Consider the following 23,886-nt stretch of genomic DNA (forward strand, 5'->3'; position numbering starts at 1 on the left):
GTGGTGGTGGTGATGATGAAGCAATGGTGGTGGCAGTGATAGTGGTAATGATGGCAATGGTGATGGCAGTGATGGTGGTGGTGGTAGTGGTGGTGGTAATGGTGGTGGTAGTGGTGGTGGTAGTAATGATGGTGGTGGTGATGGTAGTAGTGGTTGTGGTGTTGGTGGTGGTAATGGCAATGGTGGTTGTGATGGTGGTGGCAGTGGTGATGGCAGTGATGGCGGTGGTGATGGTGGTGGTGGTAGTGGTAGTGGTGATGGCAGTGATGATGGCAGCAATGGCGGTGGTGATGGAGCAGTGGTGGTGGTGGTGGTGGTGGTGATACAGGCAGTGATGGCAGTGATGGCAGTGGTGTTGATGGTGGCAGTGGTAGTGGTAGTGGTGATGGAGCAGTGGTGGTGGTGGTGGTAGTGATACAGGCAGTGATGTCAGTGGTGGTGATGGTGGCAGTGGTGGTGGTAGTGGTGATGGAGCAGTGGTGGAGGTGGCAGTGATGGTGGTGGTGATGGTGATGATGAAGCAGTAGTGGTGGTAGTGGTGATGGAGCAGTGGTGGTGGTGGCAGTGATGGAGCAGTAGTGGTGGTGGTGGTGGTAGTGACACAGGCAGTGATGGCAGTGGTGTTGATGGTGGCAGTGGTAGTGGTAGTGGTGATGGAGCAGTGGTGGTGGTGGCAGTGATAGTGGTGGTGGTGGCAGTGATGGTGGTGGTGATGGAGCGGTGGTGGTGGTGGTGGTAGTGATAGTGGCAGTAATGGCAATGGTGATGGCAGTGATGGTGGTGGTGTGATGGTGGTGGTAGTAGTGGTGGTGGTAGTGATGGTGGCAGTGATGGCAGTGGCGATGGTGGTGATGGCAGCGGTGATAGTGGTGGTGGTTTTGGTATCTGTGATTGCAGCCAAATCCCCCCAAAATAAATTAAAGACTGACTTCTATCGTTAGGAACTTGAGAAGTCTACTCTACCTGTTATTCACTGAGTCTTAACCTCCTTACACAGCAAATGTTGGTTAATCTGATCACAAAGATGATCTTTGATTAAGATTTGAAAGACACTTTTAAAAGAAAGGAAAAAAATGGAGTCAAAGCAACCACTTAAGAAATGTATTTCTCTCCATGCCTACATTTTTATTCTTCACTATTATTTTCATCATAATCATTGTCACTGAAAGCACTTCAAAGACTCAATAGTCCTTGAAGCCCCTATATCACAAGATCCCAAGGATGCAGGAGTTTCAACGCATGGGGACTACCACGGGGATATGTGACAACACTTTTCTACCAATGCTCAAAAATGTCTGAAGCAGACAAACTCACAGCAGCACTGCTAATTACCACAAATATACAGAAACTGCTCCCCTGTGTGGTTATGTTGGATGGATGATGGAGCAATCAACAGTCAGTTCACAAATATTTCTCTTCTCCGCATAGGCCCTGGGTAGACTGAATGGCCCCAACCTCTTTGAAGTTGGGCATGGTCACGTAACTTGCTTTGGCCAATGAAATGTGAGCAGAAACAGTGTGTGTGAGGTCCGCGATGTTTCCTTCCCCTGCTACGATGAGTATAGAAGCCCATATGGAGAAGAAACATCCATTACCCTTGATCCTTAAGTGTCTACAATCAACAACCTGAACCACAATAAACAGGAAGTGGGAGCAAGACTTCCAGAATCAACCCACCCTCAAGGCTTTATGTTATCAGACCCCTAACTCTGAGACACCTAATCATTCCCCAGTGAAAGTCTATTCCAGCCCAAAGGTGCCCCAGAAAGAGGCAGGCCATGGCTGTAGCACTTGAAAGTCACTCTTGCCCACAAGAACTGCAAGATATTTGGGACCTCTCTTTTGGCTGAGTTCTTCCTCAAAAAAAAACCACTTTCTTACCACGACCCGGGCAGGCATGCACAGATTCCTTATCGTTTTCAGAACCGTTCCTACATATAAAGACTGCACTGTTCAGGGCAGAAGCTGCCGTCAGGAACTCTATTTTTAAGTAAACCAAATCTCACAAAAGTTAGTGCATTTCCACATTCAAAGCAAGGCGGCAAATGTGAAGAGCCCATCTGTGCCCATCCTCCCCTCCACCCCGAAAGCTCTACCACCACCCAGAGCTGTAGCTGTGCATGAAAAAATCTAACACGTGCAAAGTATAGAGGCTCTTTGAAAATTTGGCCCAGCGTGTCTTATGTGTGAGTTGCAGCATTACAGAGGCTTGCCAACAACAACAAAGAGGAAAGAAAAGGAAAGGTTTTCTTTTCTCTGAACTTGGGAACGAAAAATAAAACTCTTTTCTACGAGGCTGAATGCCTCCAACTTTCCACACTCAGGACGTTCTCTTACCAGCCATTACATTCATAATATCCAGATGGCTACTCAGTGGGCTTTCTCTCCTCCCGAACTGGTGGTGTGAAAGCAGTGGCATCCAAGAGATGCGCAAGTCCCCTGCTGAGGGGCCTGGGGCTCTGACACTGTCCTTGGGGTCATCGGGAAGATAAAATGAAATGGAGGATATAAATGGGCTTTGAAATACTAAAAGTGATGTATCAATGGAATTATTTCTACCGTTTTTAGCCTCTGCTATGTCTACCACATCTACTATATCTAACTTGGGCTGTTTTCAGTTTTGTGAGGTCTCTGTCTAGGTAAGTGGAGGGGGAATTTACACATTGAAATTTGACCGAGTGCAAAATCCTTGCAAAACCCTCTGCATTTGGGGTTATTATTCCTATGTTAGAGGAAACAGAGGTGCAGAGAATTCAGTGATTACCGAGGGTGACACAAATAGTGGTCAGTGGAGAGCTGGGTTGGAATCCCTGTCTGTCCATCGACATACCAGGCACACAGCGCTGCTGCCCATCCAAGAGGTCTTCCAGGGCACCTGCCAGATCTGTTCCTAAAAGTACGGGTGTGGAGTTGCCGTCTGTGTAGTTGCCGAGAAGAATCTACTAAACGGCCCATGGAAAGTTTACTAGCAGAAAACTCAGCCAAGAGCCCATCCAAACTACAATCCAAAGCCTCCCTGACAGAGAGTGAGCAAGTGAGGAAGAAAAGACAGGGTCTGTGCCCCTCAGGAAAAGAGGGCAAGACAAGCAACTGTGGAAAAGAAATTAGGAAGGCAAGTCTAATTAGAAACTTAATGGAAACTGAATGAAAAATTAGTTGTTCATCAACATACATTGGATTGAAATTTCCAATAGCTTGGAAAATCCCTCCAGGAAGAACAAAGCATACTATATCCATAAAAACAAAGAGAACAGGCAGAGACAAAGCTGCCATGGATAAAGGATAATTGATAGATGCTTACGGAATATTGATGGCCTAGAGAGGAAAGTCCAGCATTGTCACTGGGGAAAAGGGGAATCCGAGAATAAAGCAAAGGGGGAAAAATATGGACATGGGAGACAGAGTTTAAATATTAACAGGGAAAAAAGAAAAAAAGGAGGAAAAATCTGAAGAGCAAAAAAGAAAGAAACTAAAACTGAGGGATATGAAATGATCAAAATTATATCTGCAAAAAGTAAATACATACTAACACATAACGTCTTCTTAGAAAACGAACTGAAATAGGCATCCAGAGATGCCAAAAAAATCATAAAGGACTAAATCATTTGACCTAGATTAATAATTCTGATAAACACATTAGCCAATTAAAAAGACATAACCAAAATAAGAGAAAAGAAGGCCTTTTGATATTCAAAACATGCTGGTTTCTAAAAAAAAACCTTTGTTGTAAACCTCCAGATTGTTATTTAAGTCTTCTTCCTCCATTTATTTTCTTACTTTATATAACCAGAAACTTATACGGTCATCTTGAATACTTACAAAAGATGTTTGCCATCTATTCCTTCGCTCCTGTGCAAACGGCACCACAAGAAATTCCTCAGTTTGGGGGATATATACATATTCCTTTACTGCATTCTCTCTTTCATCTATCTACTTGAACCAGCCAATTCATTTTTAAAAATTTAGCCCTACTTAATTCATTTACGGAATTAACTGGTTCACCAACATAACTGGAATTTATAGCTAAAAGCACCTCTAATTTCAGTCAAAATGGTCCAGCCATTTAAGCATCTACATGCTGATGTGCCTTCCTCAATATTAATTAAGTTGCACTGTTTCTTCACAGATTATTGGCAAAATAGCTTTTTTTAAGATCTGGATCTACGATATGAAAATTCACTTTTGCTCTCAGGGACCCATGCATTCACAAAGTTGGAGGGACAATTCGGTAGCCTATAACTTTTCTTACGGAGAATTACACCTTTAAAAAGAACATTTCCTGAGCTCCTTTAGTAATCTTTTCTATCAGAAAGATCTTCCTGATTGCTAATATGAAGCAAAGAGAAAATGGAAAACTTTGCATAGTATTCTCAGAAGAACAAGTAAAAAAGAAAATGTTCCTATATTTAAAACAACAATGTTTTCCAGCCCAGAACCTAAAAGTACAGTTTACTGCAACTGTCCTGGGCCATTCTTGTAAGATCATGATCATATTTCCTAAATAATGTCCATGAGAGAATCAATTAGATTTCCAGTCTTGGGGCTTCCTCGAAGGCATGACATTTGATTTTTATTTTTCCATCCATAAGCCTGTTTCATATATACCTAGCAAAACTGCTCTGGAATTAACATAAACAATTAATTAATGAAACCCATATAAAAGTTCAAGACGCATAAGAAAACATTCTCTGGGTGGATCCCAGATTAGAAATCCAAGAGTTGCAAGCTCTTAATTCTCACCTATGCAAATACATAGCCTCTCAGAGGTGGAGTTGCAACCCCCGGTTCTACCCAAGTGAAAAACATGATAAACAAACGGTGTTTCCAAATCAAAGTGATGTATGTTAAGTGCAGCGGGAATACCACGGCCTTAAGGAAAGGACTTGAGAAGGTCTGAATAAGGTACATGGCAAAAGAGGTGTCAGGGATATTTTCTTGTTCCTATATCACCTTGTATGTCATAGGCTCTTATGATCGCCGCCGCATGGCAACACTGAGTCACCCTGAAAGTAACCATACTTCCGACTGCAGAGCAAAACAACTTCTAGGGAGTTTTTGAACACATTTGTTTTCATCTCTTCTCCCAAAGTCAAAACTATATGTCTATAACTGGGTATATAGACATGTGAATGAACAAATTCATTGTTGATTGAGGGGATTATAATTAAACCTACCCCAGCTAAATCTTACTGATGACCTGTTATTCGACTTTATGGTGGGTGCTTTGTCAACAATATGCTCAAGGAGTTTTCCATGAGAATATTCCTAGGGAGGAAGCTCAAGTGTGTTTTACCAGACCACAGACGAACTGCACACTGTGCCAGGAGCGAGAACCCTTGGGAGAATTAAGGCGAACAGCGCGAGGTGGCTCCCATCCAACAGTTCCGATCATTTCAGAGCTCTTCCAATGGAGACAAAGTAGCGTCAAAACCAAGCTTTTATTCCCCTTCCTCCCAAAGATGAAAACACAACATCATTAGTCAAATTTTCCCTGAACTTCTGCCCCCTCAGGTTGACTAGTACCCAGGTTGAATCAACATTATCTTTCCATCAGGGTAAATAACGGCAAAAGGCAGATCAGTTTCTTAACCGTTGAAGGAAAAATTCAGTGCAGGATTCATTTCTGGCTTTGACAATGCTTTGACACTTTAGAGCCAAGGTCTTTTAGAAAAAATATATATTTTGTCTCTTTATACACTGTTGCTTTCCTTACTGAAATGTTGCCTGTGATATTTCAATCTTTAATCATATTTTGTTTTATTCTTTCCTTTTGTCATTTCAATGGGTCGTGAAAAATTCTGTCAACCATTAGAAATATGAATTGGCATTCAATCAATCAATCAATCAATCAATAATAACTCCCAATGTTGCCAGGTTTCCGAGTGTGCTTTAAGTCACACCTCATGTGAAGTTCATGTCCACAGACATCTTGGCTGTGTATGATCCTTTCAAACCATTCCCCTTGAAAAACAGTCTCCCTGGGGGTTTGAAATCCGAAAACAGTTATCCCCTCTTGTCATGATGAAAGAGTTGTAATAGGTCTGCAATATAAATAGAAAAGATAGCTGAGGAAAGACAGAAGGAAAGAGAAGTGGGGAGTAAGGGGGCTGCCTCTGAGCTCGGACTCTGGTTCGTAGCATGCATGTGGAGTCTGTTCATACGCACAGCTGCCACACTGAAGTGACCCATCTTAAGGGCTACCAAAAAAGAATCTGAGAGAATCTGTCCAATTAATACCTCTCAAATTAAGAATTCTTACACAACAGAGCCTATCAGCTTTGGAGGTTGGGTCTCTAAAGCCTCCACAGTAACTGACTGTAAAGGGAGAGATTCAGAGCTCCTTCTAGATGTTGGAACTACACCAGGTCAAATGCATAGAAACTTAGAAATGCCTCCTAGCCAGGAGCCAGCCGCGCTCGAAAGAACAATGTTCTACCTGGTCAAGGTAAAGGTCTCTCCTAGCTGACTGCGTCACCCAACTGTTGAGCGTTGCTATCCCAGGGGCACAAAGGTAGATTTCCCGGGCCACATGTGCTACTCTTCATTTGTGCACTCTGAGGAATTCTCTCTGACCTCGGGGGTTGAAATATCAGGCTGAACCTTTTGGAATTTATCATAAGCCAGGCATCTGTGCTCAGCAGTGGAGCGCTCTGAATTCAAAACAGGATCGTTTCCTGGCTAAGAACTCCAGCTCCACATTCCTGAGGCTCAAAACCGATGGGGAAACAGATCTTCGGCCTTCTTCTGATTTAGGTATCACTCAAACAGACAACAGATAAGAAATTGACAATGAGATACTAAATCTTTAATTTACATAGCTGTCTCTTTTTTTGGTTCCACAGAGTGAAGAACAGAGCGTCCTTAGCCTGGATTTTCTCACTTCTCTCGGTTTAAAGCACAGCCCATAACATTAATTAAAGTGTGTGTGAGCTGAAGGGTAGAAGTTATATTTCATATGCTGTACCACATGGCATTCTAGAAGAGCTGTACAATTTTTAGGTGTGCTTTTTTTCCCAATTTGAAATGTTAGCGACTATTCAGCATAATCTCACCTACACTCCACACAAGACCTCCACAATAACAACCTAAAAATGAACGTAGTTGAGGGCACTGGTGGCTTAAGGATTTTAAGTAGATGTAGGTAAATTTCAGACTCAGGATCACAGAATGCTGGAGCTAGATGGGGCATCTGAAAATACCTAGCACAACCCTTTTATTTTGCAGATGGGGCCAAGAGAAGGCAAGTGGTTTACCTATTCAAGGTTAAACAACTAGTAAGGTTTTTCTTATGACTCCAAGTCTTTCCAATGCACCAAGATCATGAATCTATTTGAGAGACTGATGTAACTTAAGACTTTCCCAGGAAAAAAAAAAAATCAGATACGTTACACACACAAATACTAGTGGGCAAATTCAAGGGGTTCACAGGCCCCCAAAACTCCTCTCTGTATGTTTAACAGATCCACAATCCCCAGATAAGAACTCTTGCACCTCAAGAAGCAGATTTTCTAAAAATAAGTATTAAGTGCTACTTCTAACCTCTTTCAAAACTTATCACCTTTGAATATAAACTAGACTTGATGTAATATTTAAAATTCAGGGGGAAAGCAGTTCCAATGACCCAAATGAAGATTTAATCCCTAATCAATATTTCCATATTTTTAACATGTGCAGATTTCAAAAAAAAAAATGTGCAAGAGAAATCTAAACCTACATGTATTTTACTACTGATTTCACATATGGACATAGAATAACTTTTCTCCTAATATGGAGATGGCTCAGCAGTATTTAAATGATTCCTTATTCCAAGTCTTATAAATATGCACCAGATGTATCTTTTGTAAATGTTATGTTTTTCAACTTCTCAGCATTTGCAAGTAGTTGAAAGCTATGTCAAGCATGCTTTAATGGGGCATAAAAGTGTATTGTATTCAAAGAGATGGCACAGCTCTGTAATAGGTGAAAATACAAATGTTGTCAATGGATACATTTTCATTTTATTGATTTACCCTGCATAATAGAATGCCTTGTATTCTTTTTTACATGCAAGTTCTCTATCAATTGAAATATAACTAGATACAAAAATCATGCTTACATTAATGGATTCCAAAAGACAGAAAATTCAAAACACAGAATTTTATGGCTGTAAGACAACTTAAAGATCAACTAATCCCACACCCTGATTTTACAGATGAGAAAACTAAAAAACAAAAGGGTTAAATGAGGCAACCATGTCACTGAGTTGTAGCTGAAAATACTGAGCTCTTTATATCATCTGTCTCTTGGCTACCTAAACAAAAGATTGAAGAAGTGGTAAAACATGTATCATTTATCGATTTCCTGGGAAGTAGCAGAACATGATCTATATTTTGCAAACAGTCAAATTATCTTATGGGAAGTAAAGTGCCAACTGATAGCATTAAAAATTGTCAAAGAATATCATAATGCCCTTCCTCCAAAATAAAATCTCTAATGGACTCAGGATCAGCTTTTTTATTGTGGATTCAAACAATGTCATTGTAAACCGCCCCCCAGAACAGTTTTCTTTGCATTGAATGTATCAAAGAAGTTTAGGAAATATTTTCAAGTGATATGTAATTGCTAGTTCATCTTTAAAAAGTGTCTTTTTAAATAAAATTTAACATAGATTGATAAGTCATTGAAAAAGTTTTTGTTATTGTTGTTATGGAGAAAACAAAACCCTAATCTCCTGCCATTTTATATGATTTCCTAACATACATGAACAGAATACTATACCTCAGGGTACACATTAGTTTATGCTAACCGTACCCGGGCTGATTTTTCCCACATCGGTTACTTTCCACCACGTATTTTTACAAGCTGCCTCAAATTCTTTCTTGGAAGAAGACAGAGTACAAATTAATTAATAGGTGAAAGCCATTTTTTGAAAACCTTGTAAAATTTTCACTCTGCCCTTTACAAATAACCTTTTGCCCTTTGGGGACGAGTGGTAGCAATGCATATTTGATTTAAAGTTTAGAAATCATTATTGAAGTTTTCCCAAACTTCAAGTCACTTTCGCTGCAAGCGGAGTGCCAGTGTTTCCAAAAGCTCCATAGCTGACTATTTCTCCCCTTAGACCCAAAATGAAATCACCTATTTTTCCCACACCCAGGAGCCAGCACTGCACAAAGGTGCGCAGCCACCTTCTGCTACCTGGAAAAACGCACAGAAGAGCAAGTGCCAGATTTGCAGCATTCCCTTAAGGGATGTGGCCGGGCTCACTGAGGCATGCGGCTAGTCCTGAAGTAGCTTCCCGGTTTCCCTAAGGATGCAGAGCCAGTGAGCACGTTTAGGACCTGGTTGCCCCACCTGTGCATTTTGAAGCATCCAGAGGGTCCCTGGTGGGTTGTGAGTGAGCTGACGCAGGGGAGGGCTGACACGCCAAGCCGGCCCCTGGGCTCTCTACCGCCTGACTCAGAGGCAGGACGTTTGTCTAGCAACCTTGCTTCCCATCTCTGGTTTATTTTCTTCCCCAAAGGGTTCATACACAGAGAAAAAGGTGTATTACTACACGTATATTTAGTTCAAGGGAGTTTATATACATCCGTACACTTTCTGAAACACTTATAACTTGCTACGCTTAAGTGTAAATGAACAATCCAAAGTAAATCGTCATAATAATTTTGGGTTAATATTTCGAGCTTTATTCTGTTTTCATTATCATGTAGGGCTGAGCAATGAGGCAAAGACTGTTTGAAGGGCGTGTAAAAGGGGCTTTAGGAGCCTTTACCATCCTTTTTTGATATGAGACAGGGCCGGTGATCCTGAACTCACCAAGGTCACAGGGCTGCTTTGCAAGCTGGCCTAGAGGTGCCCCCAAAGGGGTGATTGCTGGAGAACTACAAGAAGGATAGAAAGCAGCAGGGTCCTCCAGAATCTGGAAATCAGTAAAGCCCTGTCATTATATAAAAAAAACAGAAAGAAAAGAAAAAAAGCAAAAAAGCAAAAAAAAAAGTGTGAGGAGGGAAGCACATTGACTTTAAAAACCATGACCCGAGCTCAAAACCTGTTGCCACTACTGCGTGACCATGCCTCGGTTTGCGCATCCGTCCGACCTGGCTAAGAACTGAACTTCAGGGCCTTCTGGAGGCTTCGATACGAAAACTTGTGTCACATGCACGGTTTGCTCCCTGGTACCTGGTACGTCCTTAGGAAATTCCATCCCTGTTATTCCTAGTTTGTTGTCAGCACTGCTGCTGCTGGCCTGGAGAGTCTCCTGCCACTGGAAACGAGAAGAGGTGATCGGAAGAGCTCACCTGCTTCCCTCTCCCCATACTCAGGGACTGACACCGGCTGCTGAATTCTGGTGGATTCTCCTTCCATCCCATCCAGAGGAGCAGGAAAAGGGAGAGAGAGGAGGGAGCTGGCCCAGGGCCCAGGCTATCACCCCACTGCCCTGGCGTCCAGTGACCCCCATCCATGCATGTGGCCCCCTGGCCCCCTCAACAAAGCAGAGGCAGAGCACGGCATGGACATTTCCAGAAGAAGCTGGGCTAAAACCTGATCGGCCGATACCTCCCCGGCTCCCCTCTCAGTCTGTCAGGTGGACAACAGAATCACTTATGTTTCAGTTACGTGAGAAAAGGGAAAACCCCATCAAACTTCAAATGATGATCAAGAGGTTTCTGTTGAGGAAAAATAAATGTCCATACTAAACAATGTCACGCACCTCTAGTTGGATAGCTTCTGCCTTCTCCGTAAAGAATACTGTCCATGCTAAACTTGAAACACAACACGGCTGGCCAAGAGGTTGTATCTTTGCAAAATCACCCTAAGCTACCTCCATTCCGCTCCCCCTCCTTTCTGAGTTTCTCCAGTGCCTTATGAAACCAACTCAGTGCTGTCTCAAGCCCCACTGTACAGAACTATAACATCTCTAAAGCATAACACTGGGCACAAAGAAATTTAAAAGTAAAAACAAACCTATATTCTATGCTTAACTCTTAAGAAAATGTATTCAAAATTCGCTTTATTTTTCCTCTCCACAAAACCAATTCAGCTGCTACCCCAGGCCACTGGACTTACTAACAGCATTGACTGTGAGCTAAAATCAGCTGACCGTTGCAGCCAAAGCAGGTTCTGTGCTGACTTCTAAGACCCAGTGTGTAGAGGAAATGTGTCCAGGGCCTGAGTCAAGTTTTCTATGAGAGCAAGGTACTTTCTTTAACTTGTCTTGCAGCTTCCCTCACCCCCGCCCCCCACAGTGTTGGAGCTGGGCCTGGGGAGCTAGTCCTGCTTAATAGGAAATAGTGAGCTCCACGTGGCTTGGGGAAGAAAGCAAAGATAAAAAATGTGGTCAAACCCATGCTCTTTGTCTCTGAAGGGTTATTCCTGTCGATGGAACTTATTTTTTGCTGTCCACTGATTTTACTCCAAGGGCAGCTGGCAAATGAGACCTTTGCTTCCAGCTACCACGATGGTTGCGTACGTATCCAATTTGCCCAAGTCACCATTAGAAAACAGCGCTGTTTTCAAGATACTTTTATACTCGTAACAAAGGACTTTCAAAAAAAAAAAATCGCATCAGAACTGTTTTTAATGTCTTACCAGGTTTGTTTTTGTTTTGTTTCTTATTTAAGGATTCTGTCTTGGGCTAAGGACAGTTAATAGTAGGCAGCTCTGATTGGTCAACATCTGTTTCTTTATAGGAACCTTACTTGCCAAGTAGCTGGACAGCAAAACCCATTTGGTATTCATGGGAAGTACTTGCCGAACAATAATGACAATAATTGCCTCTGATTCTTGTGTTTACAACACTGCCAAAGTATCATTAGGGCCTTATTTATAGATAATAATGCTTATTAATCACAAGTATTTGAATTTTGGAATGTATTAGATTAATATTCTTTTGTACCTCAGTTCTGTACTAATGCTGTGAAAGACATTTACTGAATGCAACTCATTGGGAATGCTTATTTTGAGCTGCAAAATAATGCATGTAATTTGCAGGTGAAAGATAAAGAAATTACGTGACTACCTCTTGACAGCCTCCACCGTGATCAACGGCCAACATGGAGAACTGGGCGCTAACTCAAAAGTGAGAAAGGAAAGAGAGCAAGATCAATATTCCTACAGGTATTATTTCAAGGAAAAAGAACGAAATTCTTACAACGGGAAACTTCCTAATGATAAGTCTATTGTTTTGTTTTGCTTTACATCTTCAATGGATGGGGTCACTTTATTGAAAAAGGAATACTTTTTAGGAATAATTAATGGTTCTGTAATAATGTCACATCTTAAAATATGTTTTTGAAGGCTCCTGGGGAAAAAACACCATAAGGATGACGAAGAGTTGTAACTACTAGAAGAACAATCTTAGGGCTAAATGCCCAGTTGTTAAACATCCTTTTATCATTTAGTCATTGTTATCTTTCTATATGTTTAATTTCTGTGCCAACAAACATTAAAGCTACTATTTCCCCTATTTTATGTGCATCTAGAAATATGAATCATTAAAAATTTCAGAAGATTGTCACACTTTTTCTATGATTCTTCCAGAAACATAGTTTCTGTTCATGTAATAAAACAACCTTGTAAATAAATATAAAGCATTACTAGCCCAGAGTAATTGGCCACTATCTCCTGAAATTATAGCAAAAATGAACTCAGCAATATTTTCTTTTATCTAGCATAAATTTTTATTTGTTCTGAGAGTATTCATGCTTTATGTGTCAGAACAATACTTCAGCTTATTTAAGTAGACGAATGCAAAATGCAGTCACATGATTTTCTACAAAATTTCAAGAAAGAGAAGTTTACTAATACAGACTCTAAGTGGTATTTTAAAAATAATATTTGCCACTAAGCATTTTTTAATTGCCTGTAATAAATGTTTACTAACGTTCCTGAGACAACCAAATCATCCTCAATCTTAGCCTACTCTGTCAAATACTACTTTAAAATAGTCTACGTATCTAACTGCCACCTAAAGTACACAACATTGTCCTCTCTTATTCTCTTGATCATTGTTCCCCGCAGGAAGTAAAAGGACTGCACCTTTCAATTCATTAAACTATACTGATAAAATTGTCCTCCCTAATACACCCTTGCAGATTTGCTCAGCAAATGTTTCCAAGTCAGAGCAGACAAGGAGACTAAGACCTTAAATTCATTAAATGTATAATATTAACATTTTTAATCCACTGCTAAATGTAAATAACTTTACTGATCCCAGTTGGACTATTTAATAAGAACGTGGAGTATTTTATGGTATGTGTGTGTGTGTCTCCTTTCATGGGACAAAGTAAAGAGGTGAACAATTATCTGGCAACCTCAACCAATGTACTCAGCAAAACCTGGCAAATCAGGCCCCTCAACTCCCTTTATTTAAATCTGGGGTAAATATCTGAACCCATGTAATGACCTCAAAATTCCACCTCCCTCTATCCATGTACATGCATATGTGTCCATTCATCTCTGTTAACCCTGGCAGAAAGAGGCATTAAACAATATCGTATAGAGTTAGTCAATATGGTATGGATTTAATCAATATAGATCGCCAATCTATACAGTACAAAAGTTTTTTCTCAGTAGCTAAGAGGAAGTGAGGGCAGCAATGGCTGAATTACCCAGATAATTAATTCAATACTCCAATTTATTTTGCCTTTGGTATACATTGCCTGGTTCTCCATTTAAAAGATGCTGGTAGTTGGATGAGGGAAGAAAATAAATGTTTTGAGGGAGCACAGATGTTCTCAGTACACTTGATGTATGTCATTGACAACGTTCTAACCACTGAGGCTGAAGACCTTAAATCCCCCTCGGCTGTCACTCTGAACCTTAGTAAACTGCCTCACCCAACTGCTAACAGACTTACAAAAAAGGAAAGAAAGAAAGAAAGAAAGTAAAAAGAAAAAAAAAAAAAAAACGGTTACTCTTTTAGGCTGGAGTTTGAATTTTAAGGTATCAAAAAGATAATTCATTATGAAAAATGGTTTGACAGAATAACGTGTACTTCTCCAACATCTTAGCAGTTTCCAAAGAGCCTAGTTGGATATGAAACTTGAGATCTGTCAACATTTTATAGTTGCCCTGATTTAATAAGCATTTTTCCTTCTTTTCTTTAACTGCCAAATTTTTTAATTAAATTGAATCTTGGATGCCTACATTCTGGGGAGTTTTATTTACTAGATTGTAGTTCTGTCGGCTTTCTGAGATACAGAATGCTTAAGTATTTATTCTTACAAATCTTTCTCCATGTGTAACTTGAGCCTGCTGAAATAGTCCTTTACCCCCTTCATTAATTAAAGCTACAGAAAAGATTATTTTACATTTTTGTAGTGAATGATTCTTCACCCAGTTTTTTTGAATGGACACTGTGCTCTTTTTAAATCATGAGCCTGTGTCTCCTTATATCACACCACACCATTAAGCATTCTAAAATAAAAAACTAATTTCTTTTTGCAGTTGATTTTAAACCCCAACTACAGTAAAATGTTTCTGCTTCTTTCCAAGTAATAGTCTTTTTTTTTTTTTTTAATTTTCACTTGTGGTGTTTGCATCACTTTAACTTCAAACTTTTTAGGAGATTAAGAAACAAATTTCAAAAAGTAATTTAGCTAAACTGATTTTTATTTTCAAAAGCCCATCACTAATAATTAGACACCAGGGATGAGTCATCAGTCTTTTAAATACACTCTGAAATAAATAAGCAATAAATTACATGTGGGAATAAATGTCATCATAAGTATTTTATATGTTTTACAGCAAAGAAACATTTATATGAACATGAAAAAGCAAAATATTTTGTAACAGTAAAAATAACTCATTACATGAAAGAGCTCCTTCTGTCACGGTCTTCAACAAAAATTCAAAACTTTAACATTTCATTCATTTATCAACTAAGACAAGTAGCTTTTAAAGTATAAAATTCAGGTATAGCATTTCCTTACATTTGCTCAACGCAAATGAGCATTTGGACTCTTGCCAAAGAGTGCCAACGTATTCATGTTAACTGTAATTCTGATTTTAGCAAAAAAAAAAAAAAAAAAAAAAAAAAGCCTTTGAAAATCCAAACATCCAAAACACCATTGAACAAGAAGCAAATAAGTAACATGTCATCCCATGTTATACAAATTATTTCAAGTATAAATATATGCTTCAAATTTGGTTTTACATTTCAAATTATCACTAGACTACTGAATGTTTTTAATGCACACAAACAGACCCATGAAATTAATTACTCAAAAACGTTTTCTTTACAGTAGAATGGAAAATAAAACTAATGCTCTTTTTTATGACATCCAGAAGTTAATTTTTGATCTCAGATTTCAGAAAAAAAAATTTTTGGAGAAAAAGAAAAGAAAAAAATATGAACCTGACTTTAATTTTACTAGACAGAATGTTTATATTTTAAAGGTGCATTTGAAAGCATGCTGCCCCTTTTTATTTTGTTAAAAAAGACTTAAACAGAGTGCTTAAAGTATTAATGCTATGTGTAGGGTACTATTTACTGATTTTTGTGGTGTTATCTACAGTAAACACAATTTGGATTTCGATAGAAATTTCAAAAATTTTTTCAAGATGCATCCTTTATTAGTTCTTTATAATACCACTCAAGTTCTTAAGTCAAGATGTTGATGCTTTAAAAGATTTATAAAGATTTACTCAGTCTTCCTCTTACTGGAAGTCTGTTATAAAATGTATTGTTAATCACAGAAGTTTGGTATAGTATACATAGGCGTGTTAGATGCAAATGTATTCATTTGTGGCATGTATATAGTTTGTTATGTTATGTACATAAACATCTACCCTTGTGCATATGTATATTTACATCATATATAAATATGTGTAGTATATTACCAAACTGTACTATACTTAAGGGTGGGGATGAGTTTCTGAGGATTCTCATACAATATTTTAGTTCAATGTTAACTGAGTGTTGTTGTCTATGATAGTAATTAGTGGACTTTTTGGTTACAATCCCCAAGAAGGGGTATTTTTAGAAATAGTTTAGTTATTTGCTGTTTTCCAAAAAGCTAGTTGTATGACTTTATGTCGAAATATATCTTAGAAAATTACGAGCCTATACCCTCCCCTTCACCTTCCCCTCCTCTTATTAAGGCCTATGGGTAAACAGCTTGATAAATGATTCAAAGAAGAGCTCAACTTTGGTTCTAAAAACAAAAAGTCAATATTCTAAACAATAAAATTTCACCATTAACATTCTTCATTAAAATATAGCTGTCTATAAGTTATCTTCTAAAAAGGAGTATTTGAAAGTGTTTCAAGATGCTGGGTAATGACAGTCTCTTGGGGTAACCAGTAAGCCTGTGTAAATGTTGCTTAGAGCTTATACCAAGACAAGAGGTCTTACAAAGAACTCTGGCTAAGAGTAAAACCATCTAAAATTAATAAATCCAGGAAACAAAGAAATATATGTCCCACATACATTTCCAAATTCCTTGAAAATTCTCAGATGCAAATATCAGGGCAAAAGGGGGACAGCTTAAAAGCACTTTAAAAAGTTCCTTTTTTGGAATCCTCTGAAACCAAGGTCATCAAAAAATACGATTTGGCAATTGGGTTCGTCTCTCCAGTGAAGTAAAGAAGTGGTTAGCCACCTTCTGAATTCTCTCTGCCCTCTTTTCCCTTTGAGAGTTGAACAAACTTAATGCAATTGAGTGAGGGAGGGAGTCCTGGGTAACGTGATGAAGAAGTAAAAATTTAATTTGTCCCAAGTCTCCTTCTGCTAGTCCGTTTTTCTCTTTTCTACCAAGAGATAATTGACAGCCCCTGCTTTGTATGAAATTATGGAAATCACAGACTGGAGGAAAGGGAGTCATTTCAGAATTGACAAGGTATGGGTGTCTTTTGCTTCCCCAAAATATATCCCATCACTGGAAAGGAGCCAGTAATTTGCAGAGAGGCTGAGGGACGCGGCACGCAATAGGACCAGAGCTCCTCAGCTACACAGACACCCAAGAAGTGATTTGCAATTGGTTCCTACATCTTCCTTATCCCTCCAAAAATCAGAACGACCTCCAGGTAACCATATTTTAAGGCAATGGCAGCGAGGCAGCAGATACACAATTCCCTAAAACGTGGCTTCCCTGTGGCTGAAACCCATTCTAATGAACAGGGTGGATGATGAAAATGTTCTCGGTGACCTTTCTCAGACAACACTGTCCCTTTCTGCCTCCCCCTCGCTTACTGCGTCAGGGTGTCCCTGAATATTCCCGGACCACAAGGGGGATCTCTTTGGGAAACAGAGGCGAAGAGGGCGAAAGAGGGAGACGCGTGTGGAGAGAAGCAAGAGACAAAATGCAAGAGACAAAATGAACTCTACTGTGGCAGATTTAGATCTCAAGGCTGAAAAGGTTACGCTTGCACCAACGCATCATGTAACGCCTCCTGCCCTGCCCTGCCCTGCGCGCGCACCGCACTCTCGCACGCTCACACACACACACACACACACACACACACACACACACACACACTCCTCCAAGCCGCTCTACTCGCCAGACCGCAGGAGAAGCAGCCCCCTCCGAGGCGCGCTCGCCGGGAGGTGAGGCTGCTGGTGCAGGGAGGGCGGCGGCCCCCGGGCGCGCGGAGACCGCCCGGGCTCGGGAGCCGGCAGGCGCGGCGGTTGGCGGGGACTGCGGGGCGCCGCCAGAGTCTGGCCGGTGGCGGGACTCCGGGCGGATCGGGCGCTCGGCACGGACCCGAGAGGGGGCGGAAGCGCAGCCACAGACTCGCGGCGGGAAGAGGGGGTCGGAGACGCGCGGACGCGGGGCCCCCGGCCACCCCCTCCCGCTTCCATTCGCGCCCCCTCTTCCCACGTTTCCCTCCGGATCTGCAGCTCTCACCGCCACCGGGAGCTCCTATTTGGAAAGCGCACGTGGAGACACCGATCAGGCGGGGCCGGGTGTGCGGGTGCGCGCGGGTATGCGTGGACGTGGAGACGCGGAGGCGCTGGCAACCCACGCGGCCCGCCGGCGACCGCGAGAGGGACTGCGTCACCCGGGGAGGTGCGCGGGCCCGTCTCCCCGCGCCCGCCCGGGAAGCCCCCGGATCGCGCCTGCAGGGGGCGCGCGCGAGTTCGCGCCCCGCGTGGGTCCCGGCGGCAGCCGCCGGGCGCGGGGAGGAGGGGCGCGGGCGGCGGGCGGAAAGGGAGTTCATTCCCTCCCGGCCTCTCAGACAGGATCCGGCGGAGCCGAGGGAAGCAATTAACCTGCCAGGAGGCCGGTGCCCTTCCACGTAAGGGAACAGGGTGTCTCGACACTTGGCACTAACGAGGGGCCGCCGTGGCGCGGTGGTCCGCTGCCCCCGTCTTCCGTGGCTAGGGGAGGCCTCGGGGGTGCAAAGGGGAGATTGCCTCTTGGCTGGTTGGCTTGGCTTGATCCTGACTCTGGGATTGGAGGCGGAGAACTTCTTTCTCTCTCCTCACAGACCCGCTCAGGGCTTCGGAAAGTTCCCTGACACTTATGGGAAGAAGGCGGACGAAATAGCAGCCTTGCTGCCGGGCGGGGAATGGCCCGAAAGTACTAGAAGTCTCGCCAGCGGGCTGCGCCCGCGACTTCCCCAGGAATCACCCCAAGTGCACCCCACTTCCCTGGCCTAGGGTGTTCGGGGGGTCGACCCCATGGTCGCCGCGAGTCCGGGGCTGGGGGTAGGAATGGGCGCCAGCTCCGGCAACCTCTGCCGACGCCGCCCAGGTCGCCCGACCCCTGCCTTGCCTGCGGCGCTGGAGCCCTGCGCGCCCTGGGGTTGCGCGCCCACCACCCTGCCTGGCTCAGGGGTGGGGGGAGGAGGGAGGCCGCGGAATGGGGGTCTAGCTCCCCAGACGAACGCAGTTCACGTCCTCGCGGAGCCCTGGTGGGGGAGGAAGGGGTGAGATCTGACCCCCGACCACTGAAATGTGGTGAAATGTGGGCTCTGCATAGACCCCGGGCAAGCAAGCGCCCAGGGCCGAAATGCCCTTTGAGGTCACCTAATTTTGCGAAAGCCCGGGAACCCCGGGTTGTCCACTTCCATTTCTTACTTCCTGAGGTTCAGGTGAGCTTTGGGTGGTGGCTGTGCCCCCGCCTGACCCGGACCCAGCAGGCAAGCCGAGGCCAGAAGTGTGCTGATTCTCTCTCTCTCTCTTTTAACCAACATCTTATAAATGTGAGATTTTTATCAGGCAGCACAGATGACTTAAAGCGTTCCATTTCTCCGCGATCCAATTTTATTAGGATTTACTCTCATTTGTGCTCGACTTCTCTGGGGAAATAATGCTTTGATTAATGTAATCCTGGCTCGGGATCCGCCACATGCCCCTCGCCCCTCTCCCAAGAGAAGGGGCCTGTTTGACAAACAATAACACAGCAGCAACTCTTGCAATCTGCCCGGGCCTTTGGGGGGGTGGCGTGAGGAGAGGGTGACCCTCGTTCCCACGTCGCCTGTTAAAAGCAATGGCGAGCGGAGGGCGGCGGGCTCTGCGCGGGGCGAACTTTCCAGAATGCAGAGAGCCCTGGGCTTCGAGCCGCGCCTACCGGCCGGCCAAGCTCTGCGCTCTCGGAGCAGCTGCCCGGGGAGGGGTCCCCGGCGCGGTGCGCGCGTCGGGCGTGTGTGCGCGCCTGCCCTCCGCTTGCTCAGGGTGTCTGCCTCTTTGTCCCCCGCCACAGGCCTCGGCGGCGGGGACCCGCGCGCGGCCGCCGCTCAGCCCCGGGATTTGGGCCCCGGCGCAGTGGAGGGCGCGCCCGCAGCGCCCACCCGCGGCCCCCGCAGCGCCTCGAGAACGCATTTTTGGGTTCAACCAAGCACGGATCTAAGGAGCCCCGCAGTTTCCGAAACCTCGTCCCGGAATCCTAGAACATGAGACCAAACTCGACGCTTTTCCCTATACATACTCCATGCATACATACAATAAAAATCCGCAGATGCGGGGACGGCGAGATGCGCTCCAGCCCCTCCTGCCGGCTGGGAGCCGGGAGCTTCCCCTTCCCGCTCGCCCTCCTCCCGCACAGCCCCCAGTCCCCTTCTCGAAGGGAGAACAGCTCAATTAGGAAAAGGAGGGAAGGAACGGGATCACAGGCCGGAGGCGCCCGCGATGCGCCCCCCGTCCACGTCCCTGTCGCCCCTGTCCCCACCCCCACCTTCCCCAGCTCCGGGAGGGCGGAGACGCGGCGGCGGCGCGGGGGTCCTGCCCTCCTCCGCCGGAACAAAGCCCGCCGCGGGAGCTCGCGCGGGGAGCCGGTGACAAAGGCGCCCGGGCGGCGGGCTGCGCCGAGCTCTGGGTCTGCCCTTCTATAGGCGGGTGGGAAGGAGGGCCTGGGAGATGGGGGTGCGATGTGCACCCGATTTTTCCTGGGACACAGCATCTCGCTCCTGTTTACCCAATGACCTGTTAGGGTGACTCAGCGTTTATATCGCTCGCTCTCTCGCCCCCCCCCACCGCCACCTCCCTCTCTCTTGTCCCTTCCTTACTCAGTCTTCTCCATCTCTCCCTCCTTTTTTCTCCACCTCACTTCATTTACCTTCCCCCCTTCTTCCTAAGCTCCTCTTTCCTCTTTCCCTTTTTCTTTTCTATAGAAAAACAATGCTAATTGGACTTATGAAGGCCGCTCTGGGTGTTGAACTACCAGGCTGAAAGAACTTACAGGACAATATGGGGCGGGGGGGGCGGTAATGGGATCCTTTTAATTTTATTATGCAAACTGTGCTCTAAATAAAATAAAATTCCGTTAGAATGCGATGTAAGGAAGGGAGCTTAACCCTGGGGTCCCACAAATCGCCGCGGATTCGGGAGAAGTCTCTTCTGATGCCCACAAATCACTGGAATGGAGGGCGGGGGGAAAGGAGGTCCAGCCGCCGTGGAAAAGGGACCTCGGAGCGCTGGTGTCCCCAAGGCAAACCTTTCTGTGGAAAGTTCTAATCTGACTCTCTAATCCTCGAAAGGGATCTCTAGCCAGACTCCTGCAGTAAACTCGTAGTGTTTTCGAATTTAGGATACTTTAACAGTGTTTTCCTAAGTGAATTTTACTTGTTGGATGTTGCCATGTGAATTAAAAATTAAGGAAACTCAACCTATGGCATTTGGACAATATATGCCTTGACTTCCAGAGACCTGTTTGCACCCTGATATAATACTATATTAAGATTTAACGTCTACCAAATACCACTGTAAAACTGGGATCCTCCCCCTTGTGCTTTATTGAGTAACGAGGCTTCAAAAACAAAAATGGGGGGTGGGGTGACGGTTATAAACGTTCACAGCAATAACTGACACATAATTTTTAATTTGGGACTAACAAATCTGAGTTGCACTGAAGCTACAGAGAGCAAAATCATTTAATTCTAACCATCTAAGCATCTTTATCAGATATTTTAGTGCTGAAGTTATACTGCTGCAGACCATGGAGTATTTGAAGCATCCAATATAATGAATACACTCGATACTGTATTTAAAAAGTGAACAACGGCCTCACTGAGGTTGACTGATCCAGGGCGGACAATGGGTCGGTCTATAGAGAAAACAGGGCACTGAAATGGGAGCTTCTGCTTTCCTCGGAGAGAACACACCACATGAGCACAGTTTGGAGGAAACGCCAAAAAGAACAGCCTTACATGCTGCGATCTGCACCCACCTCCTCAGACAATAGCTAAGTACAAGTATCAAAAAATAAATAAATAAATAATAAAAATCAGAGTTGCAAGAATTGTTTTCTGGTGTGCCACAGTAAGTCTCTTATCTACCACAATACTACCCAGTTCTCACCCAGAAAGGGGATGCTGTATAATGTAGAGGGAATGTTTGGGGTAGGGAATGTACCCAAAGGAGAGAAGAGTTCAATTCTATTAGAAGGGCAAGCTCAAAAAAACCAACCATCTCTCTGTTAAAGCTCAGTTAATATTTCTGGGTTTTGTTTAAACATATATGCACACATATACATGGGGGAAAAACCACCAAGTTGTCCTTGCAATATTTTTCTAGCTAGGACATACCCAAATGCTTTTGTTAATAAATCATCATTATCATCATCATCACCACCATCATCATCTCTCTGGTCAATCAGCTAGGCTCTATGTTATCTAGCTCTCTGAATTTAAATTTGAAGAAAACAATTGGGGGGGGGAGGGTGGCAAGAATAGCCCATCAACATTGTGTCAGCTACTGCTTCCCTAGCGATTGGGAGCTCTCATTACCAGACTGGTCAGGTGCATGCCTGCAGTTAGACTGAGTAAACCATTGGAAATGGGTTATTTTAAAAGCATACAGTCAACAACCAACTTATTGTGCCTTCTTAATTTAGATTCCACAAACTGAAATGTTCTGTAGTTTAAAGCTGCCCCATAGAAGAATCAGAATGAAAGCTTCTTACTTTAGGCTGAGAAATGACAAGGTCTTTGAATTTATAATTACTCCTTCAAACTCTTTTTTAAAAAAAAGACTGACTGCTTGTTCCTTTCCTACAGATCAGATAAATCAGTTATCAAAGAGGCCCAAATAACTGAAGGGAACCCATCAGTAAGGTTCAAAAAACTTAGCAAAATGAGAGCCAACGCATCCACTGCCAAGATGACAAATACTCATTTCCACCCAAAAGCTGCCGTTGAAGAGCCCTTTCTCTTGCCTATACCACACAATGTGGGTTGTGAACATGCTTTAACATTTCAAATTGTAGCTACAGATCGGGCAACTGTGCTTGGCGCTGCAGTGGTATCAGAGCCCCTTATCACTCTCAAATGGAAGCAAATGAGGAACTACCCATTTTGTGTATTGCACATTTGACCCAGGTAATGTGCTTCATTCCCTCGTTTGGCAAAAGCCATTTCACCATCCCCAACAATTAAAAGTCTGTAGCTTTGCCCAGCACTTTGGATCTCAATTCCTACCCAGCTTGATTGTTTCCACCCCCAAATCACTATAGAATGCTAAAGTCGCCTTTAAAACATCAGTTCTTCTCAAATTAACTTGTTGCTTTACTCAGAATTCTTATTTTCTGTTTACTTTTACCTTAGGGAACCTAGGACTACAGATATCATGAGGGGCAAAGATTTTTTTTTCCCTTCGGGTATTTTTTTTTTTAACGAACGTTTGGAAAAAAGAAAAGGGAGTAAGCAGCTGAGAGAGCGACAACAACAATCTCAGACCTCATAAAAAGTGATGCCCTAAATACGGAGAATGATTGCTTAACCAGTGTTTTGCAAAATGCCTGGCAAAGTATAAAAGTTTCCTTTTCCCCCTAATAATTTTTAAACACATTTAGCAGCCTGGGGCATTCAAAGTAAGCTAAAGCTTTCAGATATTTGTCCAGTTCACATAGAACTCCCTCAGAAATCTTTTGTCTGAAATGTCCAGAAAGCTGAAGAAAAGGCAATGTTTGGGCTCAGGTTACACAGTTTCCTCAATTCTCCATTTTGTTTCATTAGCACAAACCTGACTGTACATTTCCTGACTCTAAATGTGAGGGCTTCTGGATAAAAATCATGGAATTAAAATGTTTTTCATAGGGACTCCTTTGCTTATATTATTTCCATAATCCTTCAACCCGCCTGGATCAAATACCATGTAAATCCAACCCCTGACTTTTGAAAGTTTGTTTCAAAGAAAAACGTCTCATGGCTGGAACCTGGTTGACTTGGGGCTCAGTTAGGAAGAGCGAGGTGGCTTTTCCCCCTCTTCTGGAGGAAACTTAGAGCTTTCATGCCATGTGCCCCTTCCTAACCGGGGCTGTGACACATTCACAGGTGCTTTCAACTACTGAACCGTGGAAGCCAGCTTCTTACTTGTAGTCACTCGGGCTTGCCTTAGTCACGCTCTCCATATCTCCTTGGGAAAAGTGTTAGTGACAAATCGACTAATTCCTCAGAACTGGTCAGGATTTGCCCTTCACTCTTTTAGAAACTTTTCCACATACCTCTTTTTCATGCTTTACC

At 43.3% G+C, this 23,886-nt stretch overlaps 1 long non-coding RNA gene across 7 annotated transcripts in view; it reads right to left on the reverse strand.

Moving 5' to 3' along the window:
• LOC119512199 overlaps nucleotides 1-23,886 on the reverse strand; it is a 191,950-nt gene that overhangs the window by 163,483 nt on the left and 4,581 nt on the right. Inside the window, exon 1 of one of the 7 annotated variants that reach the window (XR_005212322.1) lies at nucleotides 17,832-18,219. The exons of the other annotated variants lie outside the window; for them this stretch is intronic. This is a non-coding gene — a long non-coding RNA (uncharacterized LOC119512199). Of the gene's footprint in view, nucleotides 1-17,831; nucleotides 18,220-23,886 lie in introns of those variants that run through there. 7 annotated transcript variants of the gene reach the window in all.

Source organism: Choloepus didactylus, chromosome 17 (genome assembly GCF_015220235.1).
Source record: "Choloepus didactylus isolate mChoDid1 chromosome 17, mChoDid1.pri, whole genome shotgun sequence".
NCBI classification, from domain to species: Eukaryota; Metazoa; Chordata; class Mammalia; order Pilosa; family Megalonychidae; genus Choloepus; species Choloepus didactylus.